This window comes from Callorhinchus milii, unplaced genomic scaffold (genome assembly GCF_018977255.1).
Source record: "Callorhinchus milii isolate IMCB2004 unplaced genomic scaffold, IMCB_Cmil_1.0 Scaffold5, whole genome shotgun sequence".
In the NCBI taxonomy this organism is placed as follows: Eukaryota; Metazoa; Chordata; class Chondrichthyes; order Chimaeriformes; family Callorhinchidae; genus Callorhinchus; species Callorhinchus milii.
Window position 1 is genome coordinate 10277660 of NW_024704746.1, and position 12757 is coordinate 10290416.

The 12757-nt window shown below is 43.8% G+C and overlaps 1 protein-coding gene across 4 annotated transcripts in view; it reads left to right on the forward strand.

Annotated features, from left to right (window-relative positions):
• rgl1 (ral guanine nucleotide dissociation stimulator-like 1) overlaps positions 1–12757 on the forward strand; it is a 98642-nt gene that overhangs the window by 55052 nt on the left and 30833 nt on the right. The window lies entirely within an intron of this gene.

Sequence of the window (12757 nt, forward strand, 5' to 3'; positions counted from 1 at the left end):
GACTCAGGCTCGATTCCCGGTCAGGGCGAAACCTTAGGCAAGTTTCCTTACTCCACACACCTCTGTTTACCTAGCAGTAAATAGGAACCCGGTTGTTAGGCGATTGATAGAGTGCTTTGCGGGGTAATAATCCCTCAAAAAAAATGTAACACTCTATATCAAATGCAAGGATTATTATTATTTTAGTAATAATCCCTTCAAATAAATAAATATTATTTAATCCATTTTACAGTATATGCTGTGAAGCGCTTTAAAACGTCTCAGCAACATGATAGGGCACTATACAAATGCAAGGATTATTGTTATTAAATAATAATAATTTGGTCATTCAATCCACGACTGTTTGTGGGACACTGCTGTATGCAATTGGCTCCCGCATTTCGCCCACAAAACACACAGTCAAATCACGTTATTACAGTATATTCTGTGAAGCGCTTTGAGACGTCTCGAAGACATGATAAGGCATTATATCAAGTGCAAGGATTATTATTATTAACAAGCATTGCTGTGCTCTGCCTGTTTTTTTTATTCTACGCTGCAAACTCCCAAGATGGAGCAGGTGTACAGCTCGACTTGCTCCAAGATTACAGCTGTCATTAAGCCACGTCTTTCTAAATCTCACCAGAACTCATTGCACAGCTTAATTTCCCACCAACTCATTATCCTGTAGCGCGACGCTGATCCTCACTCACTCCATCACACGCCCGCCCTAGCCTGATGTCTTCTTTTTGCTGTGCTTCAGGACCTAGCCTTATCTAATTTAATGGCTTATCGAGTTTTTCTCTGAGATGCTTTGTTAAATAGGAAACACATGGCTGGTGCCACGCTCATTAAGTATAAATAGCCTGTTTGCCGTGCAGTGCTTACAGTGCCTTTCAGGTCTCTAGTTAGAGGAATATATTTTGAATTCCATCCTAGCTGTAACCTACTTGCTCGCTGCATCTTCATAATAATCCTTGCATTTGAAATAGCGCCTTATCATGTCGGTGAGACGTCTTAGCGCTTTGGGACGTCCTCCCAACATGAAAAGTGCTATGCAAATGTAATTTGTGGCTGTCTCCAAGCTCTTCACAGAATATATTGTGATGTGGCTGCCTGTGCATTTATGGGTGAAGTCTTGATTTGTAAATCTGATTTGATTTACTGATTGGTTAACATTCTCTCACTGTTAATTTTACTTCTGGAATTTGGAGTTCTATTTTCCTCTCAGAATTATGCTAGCAACTGAGTCAAGCCTCCTGCGCTCTCGCTCCCTCTGCTCGGCAATTACCCGCCCGCTCCACTCCATCATCGCTGAGCAAGCCTTGAGATACTGTGCTCTGGCTATCTAGAATTCCTTAAATAATCATAATAATCCTTACATTTAATATAGCGCCTTTCACATCGGGAGGTCATCTCAAACTGCTTCACAGTGGGACCCTGTGCCATGACCGCTTCCTCTCCACCTACAAATTCCACCTACATGATTCTGGCTCACAGTGAGATCAGGAAATTGTAGCAATGTTAAAAGTTCCAATGTGGTTTTTCCATTGAGCTGCAAAATGATCTAGGATCTTAACCTTACCCCCGCCTCCATCCGTCCGTCAACTGCAAGTCGATAAATGCCATCTGCTTTTGTAGCTCTTTAAAGACAGTGAGCCATTGTTCTGTATGAACCTCCCACTGGGGTTCAGTAATTCATGGCTGGAAGGTCAAGAAGGTTTCACTCTCTGAGATGCATCAGTTCTTCTCAAGTCTGCCAAGGGTGAAATCCCTGAGAAAGTCGTTCCAAGAAATCGGGAACCTGGTTTGATTTACGAAAAATCGAGCCAATCAGTTCACGACTTGCATCGGCTTTGCCTGGAGTCTGCTCTCCGAGCTCAGCAGCGAGTCTCTGTTCTTTGTGCGGATAGTTGAGAGCTTTCCTTCTCTGTGTTTTGAGATGGTTTTGGAGTTTGCAGAGGATTGTAAAATATTTTGTGCTCTGAATATTGTCCCTTTTTCAATCATAATGTTTGTAATTTCCGACGAAAACTGACTTAAGGGAGAGAAACCTCAGCTTTAATACGAAGTACTTATAAATAATCCCAATAGTAATCCTGGCATGAGATATATTACATTTCATGTTGGGAGAGTGTCCTAATGTGTTCCGCAAGATATTTTGTGAAGTGTAGTGACTGTTTATCTTGTATGTGAACCATCTTGCGGTAGTCAGTTTGTGCACAGCTGTATCGCAAAACCAGCTGTGAAGTGAATGACCAATTTTATTTGTGGGGTTGCTGCGAGGATAATTATCGTTGTTGGTCAAGTCACAGAGAGAAAGCTTTTGAAATAGTGCCATGCAATCTTTTATGTTCTTCTGGACATGCAGACGGGACTAGCTACTGCACCGTAGCATAACCCGGTAATGTATGGTCCTATTGTTATGGACACATATAACTGATTATAAATGGATCTAGATGATCTACCAGCCTTGGAAGTGAGAGAGAAATCCTTCTATACTTAAGTCTAATTTTGGCTTGTGAAGACTTATTCCCATCTCTGGTCCCAATTTGGCTGATCAAATGGAATCATTCAACCTAAACCTGGAATCTGTGTTACAAAGCTTCCATCTCTACTATATTGTTATATTATGAAGAATACCTGAGAAATCAATTTTTTTTATAGAAGGAAATGGCTAGTCTGCTTTAATCAAGTCAAAAGCAAGCTTAATTGAGTCTAATCACCATCCCTGTTTCAACACGTTTCCATATAACAAATGCAACATTGTCGGTGAGACAGAAATGACGCACATTCATTGGCAAAAGTCAGAGATTTAAAGTGAGAGAAAAGTATATCACCCAACTGCTCAGAGAGGAGACTTCTTCAAAGTATCGAGTGTGGGGGTGAAGGTCCTGCAATTCAGTGTCAAATGAAGGGAGTTTCTCCTAGTATCCTGGCCAACAATCCCTCAGATAAACTTGGTCATTCGCTTTGAAGCTGTTTGTGGAGCATTGCCCTGAACAATTTGACTACTGTGCTCACCGACAAATAAGGTGTGTCCCTGCACTTTACAGTAAAATCCTGTGATGGCTTAGAGACAGCTTGATAGCAAGGATTATTTTTATTTAAACTTCGGAAACAAACGCCTAGGTGTGGAGTGTAACTGTCTGGCCACAGAGACTCTCCCAATGTTACCAGTTGATCAAAGTTGCTCTCTTCCTATTGTGTTATTTTATTGGGCGTCTTAACCCATCCAGTCTCAAGTTTCTTTAGATCCATGTAGAACCTCCTTCCCTTCACCCAGTATCCATAAGAAGACCCACTACAGCTACTGAGTATTCATTTGCAATTCAACAAACATTTTCTTGTCCAAAAATGTTTTGAAAACATTGCTTCGTGCAGAACAAACAATCAAATGATTGTAACAAAGGTGTTACATTATAATCCCATTATGTAGCAATGTTGATTGTTGCCTGAAAGGAGTCCTTTAGCCATTATTTATACAGGAAATCAAGTTAAAGTTAAACCTGAAAGTTTATCTAAACATTTCCCTGCTCAGTGAAAACTTAAGAGACTCTTAATCTTTTTCACATGAAATGATGAGCAAAAATTGGTCCACGTCTATGGGCAAGGGTGACGCTTGCTTTGCCTGGTTTATACTTTGGGTTTGGAGGAGAATTTAACCAAGTCATGCCAATTCATCTCCAGCTCCAATTATAAAGGCGTTTGCACTGGAGCTCACCTCGTGAAGAGATTTCGCTGGTATCTCAATTCAGACCAGGCTGGGAGCTCAGTTAGCCATTATTAAAGAACTATCTATGCAATTGGCTCTTTAAAAGCAATAAAATCTGAACTGCCATGTAGTGCCGGATAGCAGAGCTTTGCACGTTATGTGTTACATTTGTATAGCACCTTTCACGACAGGAGGACATCCCAAGGTGCGATCACTGCACAGTACTGGATGGGAACCTGAGCGGGGTGGGGGGGGGGCTGTGGGAACCAAGAAAGGTGAGCAGAGGAAAGGTGAACGAAAGTACAAGTGTGATCAAAGAGGTATGGTTTTGAGATGTGCCTTGGAAGAGGGGTAGGAGAGAGCAAGTTACTGTTCTCTGGAACTCCAGGATGGAGGACCAAAGAGCAGTGTGCAGTGCACTGCTGAGGCCGGGTGAGACTGGCAAACCTTCTCTTTCCCGATGTCAGGCCTTCCAACTGCAACAAGCAGTGGCCAATCACTTCCGCGCAGGTTTAAAAAGTGGACGTTGATATTTTTGCATAGCTGGCTTATATGCTAATGTTGCGGACTCTGTGAGTGGATGGATTTGAATTGAGAACTGGTTCTGAAATGCCTCGAAGCTGCTCGTGCTGGGACCTGCCCTGCTTTCAATGTGAGGCTGAATCCAAAGCACTGATAGTAACTTTGAGGGGAGTGGGGGGGGAGGAATGCCTACATGGCAGTTCCATTTTTTGGCTATTTAGCCCCCTGTGCAAAAACTGCATTTTGGATGGGACAGGTGGGGGTTGGAAACGGAACACACAGCAGACAGCGGGAGGGAATATTTATTCCTCTCCTCTGGGTATTATAACCATACAGGTAGGGTGGTAGTTAATTATAGAGGTAGCAGAATCTGCCTCTATCTGCATTGCTCACTGGGCAGTGCTGCCACTAAAGGCAGGGTTGATATCGGCTGCAGCAAAACCCCAGAATACACCCAGCTCCGACATTCAAGCCATTTCCCTCCAGGATTGTCCACAGCACTTTGGTATTTAAAAACAGAACCTCTGTACTTTGTAACAGTGAGAGTTTTAACTCCTGCTCTGTAGCTGGTAACTCATCCAGCCTCCTGGTAGATTTATGGTGGGGGGTTACGCCTCTTCAAGCGGGTTGGGGGGGAGAGGATGACGGATCTGTTCGTCAGTGGATCCACTTGCAAGTCTGACGTGTGAAAATAAGTCAATGATTGACTTGCTCCACGTTAAAATGCTCAATGTCCATGGGAAGAAAGATTTTTTTGTTGTTTGCCAGGTCTCAGTTACTAATCGTCTGATATTTGATCTGTAGCTGCCAGTCATTGGCATCTTAAAAGAAATGTCTGGCTGAATGTCCCATGGTTTAAATCAAATGGTACTTTCACAAGTGCGTGTTAACGCTGTTATCTTTTGCTCAAGTGCAATTCTTCACTTGAACCTGCCATGATCATTTCGCTCACCCAGTTCCCCTGGCTCAGTGGTAGCACTCTCGCCTCCTAGTCAGAAGGTTGTGGGTTCAAGCCCCATGTGGGGACTTGCAACTCAAATCATCTAGGCTGACACTCCGTTGCAGTGCTGGGGGAGCGCAGCAATGTCAGAGGTCCCATCCTTCAGGTGAGATGTTAAATACATATGAGTTAATAAATAAAGATTATCAAATAAGGGTTGATATTTATTATTATTATAGCACACCAATGATCTTTGTATAATATGCGCCACATAGTCACAATGTTACACAATGTATGTATATATACATGTATTGTTTTCAAAGAATCATAGAATTATACAGCACAGAAGGAGGCCATTTGGCCCATTGTGTCTGTGCCGACTCTTTGAAAGAGCTGTCCAAATCAATCTCACCCCCCTGCTCTCTACCCATAGCCCTACAAATTTGTCGCCCCCAAATATCTATCTACTTCTCTCTTGAAAATTGTTATTAAATCAGCTTTCACCACCTGATCAGGCAATGCATTCCAGATCCGAACAACTCACTGAGTGTTACGTTGAAGACATACTGAATACATATGCACGAACATCACTACACGGCATCTTAACGTGTGAATTTTAATTGTAATCAAATGTTTTTGCAGTCACAAATATCCATTATTCATGGAGTGAAGGCCTGTTTTTGTTAGGTGGACACTTGTCTTTATTATCCCTATCGCTACCCGCCCCCCACCACCCCACTCACAACTTCTCTGTACCTCTTCACTGCAATCTTGAACAATGTCTGGTCATTCGCGGAATCTTTTATTTTGCTCCTGTGTGATGATGACTCTTTGTTTGGATTAATAGTAAAAAGGCACGTTTAGGCTCATAAAACCCAGATCGCAACCGTATAATCTAGTCAGCCTGTGAGTCGGAGCATGAATTTGCATACCGTTTGCTTCCCACACAATTCCTTGTGCTGAGGTTCTGCAGTGCCAATGTCTTATTAAATCGACAGTCGTGTAAAATACGACCAGTGCGTTGCTTCACATTCTTAACTTCTGTGGCTGTGAAAGCAAATCGAGCATGCCAGGGGCAGCTTCAGGCAAATTGTGAGGATATACTGCAGTGCAGACTTGCAGATACAGGCAAGGCAATCTCTAGCAAGTAGGGCTGAATCCCACCGACTGAGTTAAATCTCCTTTGTTTGGATCAATGTTCTCCTATCTCCTGACCATCAGCCGCTTTTACCTTTTCAACCCTTTGGCTTCCATAGAATCACAATGATCATTAACTGCTCCACAGGTCTGGGAGCACATGACTGACCTGACGGACACCAGGCGCTGTGTCTGGTTTCTTTTAGCCAGTCCAAGGTCCCAGAGTCTGTGTGTAGATTTTAAATAAAGCCACTTATCCAGACATTATTCCATTTCCTGTGTTAATGAAGTTCCATCTCAGCACCTTGTGCAAGTTGACTTTGAGAGAGTCCAATGTTTAATCAAAATGATCTAGAGCCTCACCGTTTTGGGGACCGGAGTGTTTTTTTTCATCCTCTCATTCCCCCACTCAAAGATTTTTCTCTTTCACCCACTGCGCTTTCATCCCTCACTTGCTCCCTGCCTCCCTCGTTCACTCCCTCCCTCAACTAAGCTTCTCTTATTGACGTTTTGTGTAGGGGAATGGAGTCCTGCCTCATCCTGGTGTCTTTTTGGAGGAGGCTGTGTCATTTGTACACACACCTCAGCGACCATCACTGTATCTTCACAGGTACTCTGAGGCCCTTTATAAGTTTGTGCTTTGAAGTGACTGGACATCTCAGTTTGGTGCAGCCCGACAGTGTGGCGCTGGTGGGATGTGGGGTCAACTTCTTGCTCTGGTCCCACACCGATCCTACCTGTATGACAGTGAACTGCCGGTGATGAGAGGTAGTTGGAAGGATCTGCGAGCTTGGAGCAGGGATTAATCAAACAGGAGGCTAGGGGGCAGGTCACCCACCTATCCTCTGGACGTCATCCATGTTAGAAAGAGCCAGGCTTTTGTTCTGCTGACTGGGACTATGAACTGTAATCGGCTCCGCAGTGTTGTGTAAAGGGGGGCACTGGTTTCATTGTGGTACAGAGGTCACCGTGAGCAAAGTGCAGCTCGTTAAATACAGTAGGTGTTTCGCTCCATTGAGCTTTCATTATTCATATCAAACAGCACTGTCGGACGTTAAGTTGCAGGAGCTGTGTGCGTTTTAAATAGTTCGGATTGTAACCTCTGAATCCTGCAGGGTGCAAGCCAGCCACCCGGCGTGCTTCGAATGTCACTGCTATGTGGCATTAATATCGAACGTGGAGCCTGAATAACTGGAATATTTCGGCAGGGGGTTCACTTAGAGGAAAAAAATAGCTGGGCCGGCCTGCGGGGAGGAATTCCAGCTGGTTTATCCCTCTCACTGGCTTATTGTGTCCATTTTGAATCTCTTCTCACAACATTAGTTTCCAGTTGCTGTGAAGGCTTCTTAAGCAATAGTCCTTGAGTCCCTTTTTTTAAATTTAATTGTTTGTGGTGCGTCCAAATCAGTTTGGGGAATGCAGAACAGATGTGAGGCTTTAAAGGCGCACAAAACAGCTCGGAGCAGCCCAGTGCCGCTGATAGATGTGTACCACCCAGCCTCAGCATGTTTAATGTCATTAAAAGCCGAAGTACCATCTCCAAACAGTAATAATAACAATAATCCTTCCATTTGATGTAGCGCTTTATTACTTAATCTCAAATAGCTTCACAGAATATATTGTAATGTGGATTGACCGTATTTCTGTGGGCAAAACGAAGACGATTGCGCACAGACTATCCCACAAACAGTCATGGATTCAGTGACTCCCAATTTATTTTTTGTTTGCTTGAGGAATTATTACCCCGGGGAAAGCGATTTGCCAATCGAATAAAAACCAGGTTCTTCCTTACTGCTAGGTAAACAGAGGCGTGTGGAGTAAAGAAACTTGCCGAAGGTTTTTCCCGGCAGGCTTTCAGCCATTCTGCCCTCATTCCTTGAAACTCCCTCCCTCTGACTCGCCCACTCCCTCAGTTTAAGGCCCATCTCATAACGTGTCTCTTGGTCTGCGCTTTCAGTCATCTTTCCCTCCCACCTCCTGCTTGGGTGCCGAGTCAACAGAGTCGAACACTTTGAGACATCCTCCCAATGTGAAAAGCATTGTATAAATGTGTAGTGTATTTATAGGTTCATTTTTAACAATGTTGGGAATATGGAAATGTAGTGGAGAGGGAGGGAGAGACCAGTACTATCTTTTTTTTAAAAAAGTCTGTCCGGTAAAATAAAATATTCACTTGGAAATATAGTCACAACGTTTCACATTAAAATCTATAATAACTTTGAGACATCTTGACGATGTGATAAGGCGCTTTACCAAATACGTGATTATTATTATAAAGCACATTGCACATTGCTTTCACCCATTAGTTACTTATACAAAGTGGGATCATCGTGTCGCTTGAAGTGACTGACTGAAGCAAGTCCTTTAAGTTCAATCATGCTTTTAGTCAAAGACTTATCGCAATCTCATGTTAAAAAGCTTTTTTAAAATAAAAGGCCTCGTTGGCTATGTTGTGGTGTGCCAGCACCCTGGAGGACATCTATTGTTTACATGGAAAGCACAAAAAGCTTTACAAGCGAAAAATTAGTCAACAGTTGATTCAGTTGTCAGTGTGTGGAGAATTGCTCAACACGGGAGAGGGGGTTCATCTTAAACAGGACGTGGAAAAAGGTGTCGATCGACCAAGAATAAGTATGGAAACAAGAGGCTTGCCAGGCTGAAACCCTCTGTGTTTTTCCTCTCCTCACCTATAACTTTCCTGTTAAGCTTGCATTGATATAGTGGTGCTCATGTAGGATGGCGTTACAATGTCCAGGGTCGGGTCGCTGAATAGGGCACAGGGAGGAGGAAGGGAGAGGTGATCATAGGTGCGATGGAAGCAGGATTTAAAGACCAATAGAAACCAACTGAAGCTAGATTGTCGTTACCCCGTAATCTTCCATGTATCTATTGTTCTCTACTTCATTGTTATACTGTTCGATTTGTCCGTGATGAGCATTTTTCTTTTTAAAATTGTTAAGTTAAACAATGCTTTACACTTGCATCTGACATACCAGGGATCTTAGGATACTTTCACTCTGCAGCATAAAGGCCTTTTGAAGTCTTTTCACTCTCACCCTCATTGTATCTGCATGTTACTCTATTGTATCGGGCTTTCAGAGAGCCTTTCATCGCCTTGGAAGAGAAGTCCCTCGTGACTGATGGAGCTCATTGCGATGGTTGAAGGTTTATGTTGGTTTAGGTTAAGCAAAGAGAAAAAATTTTCCCCCCACCAAAAAAAAACCTGTACAAATATTTTCATTAAGGCCAGCATGTGTCTTGCATTTGAGTGTTCCTCATCACACCAACTGTGAGAGAGTGCAGGAAATCTCATGTTTGGGACATCCTCCTGACGTGAAAGGCGCTATACAAATGTCATTTGTTGTTGTTTGTTTAACCCCCCACTCACATCCCTTAGGAAGTCACTCAAAACATCACTGGGTTGAGCACCAAGCGATATAGTAATGTCAGCAGTTAAAGGCAGGATGTTTTTGCTCTGGAAGATGAACAAGAGGGTTCTTATTTCATTTTTCTTCCCTTTTTCGGTGAGCTCAGCAAAATGGTTTACAATAATTTAACGTCGGGGGTGAGGGGAGCAGTCAAGTCCAAACCTGCTTTTAAGTGTAATTAGATTTTCTAAAACAAATATTGTTGGGAAATGTGAGGTTTATGATAATGTAGCAGAGAGTTCAGACATGATTGAAGCCAGACTGTTGGGTTTCCTGTTACAGGCTGAGGCCAGTTCTCTGCAGTGATTCACAAAGCACCTCGCTGCCTTTTTTGTTGTTCACCCGAGATGCTGAACTTTGAAGCTGACTCCGACCTACTCCATGTCCCCCGCCCTGCCTGCCCCACCATCGGCAGTCAGTCAAGGTGGGGTCTGTTTCCTTGAGTTTAGAAGGTTGAGGGGTGATCTGATTGAGGTTTTTAAAATAGTAAAGGGATTCAATAGCTACAGAGAAACTATTTCCTCTGGTGGGGGAATCCAGAACAAGGGGGCATATTCTTAAAATTAGAGCTAGGACGATTAGGAGTGAAATTAGGAGGCAGAGGTGGATAGATATTTGTTATGGGGCAAGGGGGGTAATTGGACATGAGGTACAGATCACCCATGATCTTATAGAATTGCGGAACAGGCTCGAGGGGCTGAATGGCCTACTCCTGTTTCTGTGTTTCTAAGTCCTCTAAATATTCAGTGACAGCAAGGTGGGAAGTGTTTGGGGGGAGACAGAGAGAACAGTCAAAGAGAGATTATCGGAAAGATTTGCAGTCCAGAATTCTGCAACCCTTGTTTTCTCCTACACCAGTCTCCGCGATCCCATCGCCCATGTCCTCGATCGGCTCCACTGTCCAGCCCAGTTTGAAAACTGGGAGGATTGGTGGGTGTGTGTTGGAGGCAGTTCCAGAAAGTGGGGTCATAGTGGTTAAGGAAGCTCAGCTACCCGTGTGGGGGAGGGGAGAGTGGACAGTGAGCAAGGGATGGTCAGCAGGTTTGCTAATATGGGATTGTTCTGTGGGTGGTTTCACTTGCTACTCAGGTGGCCTCTGATGCTATGAGGAATTGATGTTCTCCAGCAGCCTTCCCTCCCCCAGATGCACATAGCTGTCTGTTTTTCTAAGCTGCGTCATTATCCAGATTAATGAGAAAAGTGCAGTAAGAGTTTGCATTGCCAAATCCATAGCATTCAAAATTGCTTTGGGCCCTTGTGGGTCATTTGTATATTGTTGCTCTTTGGGCCCGCCTGGCTCTGAATGTCTTTGCTTCCTGGAGATCCAGTTTCCTGATGAATTCCCAGAGCGTTCCCCCTTACCCTCGTCCTACCCTTCGTCCCCCCCCACCTCCCGCTTACAGTCACAGGGCTGGTGGGAGGTTCTCCAGACCACCCAGTGTGACTCCCCCTTGGGCTTCTCCCTTTAAAAATCCCTCCAAAACAAAACAATAATAAATTGGTCATTTTCAATCCACGACTGTTTGTGGGACACTGCTGTGCGCAATTGGCTGCCGTGTTTCGCCCACAAATATACAGTCAATTCACTTTACAGTATATTCTGTGAAGCGCTTTGAGACGTCTAGAAGACGTGAAAAGCGCTATATCAAATGCAAGGATTATTATTAATATAGCAAACCTCTGTTCAGTGAGGCTCTGGTTGAAAATCGAGGCAAACCGAGCATATCTGTAATGCTCTGCGACAGCATTGCTCAGCGCCTGCGTGCCCTGTTCTGAGGCTCAGCGAATAAGATGTATAACAGTGCTTAAAGCCCTGAATCTAAGGTTGTTGCTCTCCTCGTTCTGTGAGTTCAGGGTCCCTGTCGTGGCAGATTTGAGCAAAATCTAAATGTGTATCATTTGTGACAGATACACAGCTGTGCGAATATTTTTGGAGTGTGTGGAGGGTGGAAAAGGTTCTGTTAATGCCAGTGCAGTCAGAAGTGTCAGTGTAACCAATGCACTGGGAGTGGATATCCCAAGTCGGGGTGGGCTGAAAACTCAGTCTTATCCTCCAAGGGCTGCAGAATGAAAAGCAGCTGCAATTTCAAATGGTGATTGACTTTTAAAGTTAGCCATGCAGATGGTTCCAAATGATAAAATAGTCTGATGCTGATAAACCGAAACAGATTAGGGCAGACTAATGTGTCCAGTGGAAGATTGATCACTGCAGAGCAAATGTCTGTGCTAACGTGAGCCTGCATGTTCAGCGTTAGATGACGCACAGTCATGTACAGTCTGTTTTTCTAAGCTGAGTCGCTACCCAAATCAATGAGAAAAGTGCAGTGAGATTGTTGCGTCACTCTCAGCCCCACAACCCGCCACCCAGCGAGAGTTTGCATTGCCAAATCCATAGTATTCAAAAAAGCTTTGGGCTGGGCTGAGAACTCACTGTTAGTCTCCAATATGGACAAGAAGGTTATCGAGGATGAAGATGGGGATTTGGTCTGAAAGTTGCTGCTCTCCTCATTCTGTGAAGAGCTTTGACACATCTCGAAGACGTGATAAGGCTCTATATCAAATGCAAGGATTATTATTATCTGTAATGGCTACACACTCTTTCTGAATGTTGTATTTAAAAAAAATCATTAATAATTAAAATCTATGAGTAATTCACCCTGTATGTACAAGTTTTGGAATTGTGATGCAGTGCTATGCGTCTTCTTTTCTTCTTCTGAGCGCTGGCAACTTTCGGAGAATAGTTTCGGGCCAACAGTGTGTGGTAGCAACAGAGCCAGTCTAAGCTTTCAGTGTGTATGTTTTGATGGGCATGTTAATCCTCCAAGGCCAGTCTCCCTGATTCTGCATTTCACTGGGGCGCGCCCTGGGACGCTACCCTGTGTGAGGGGCACTATATAAATGCATGTTGTTGTTGTTCTTGTTCCATTGCCCAGAGCAAACCGTATACCAGAGAAATGAAACACAAAAATTTATCTGTGCGAAGTTGCTTGTTTGAAAAAGGGGGTTGCAAAGGGTGACGCTCTCCCTTTGAACAAC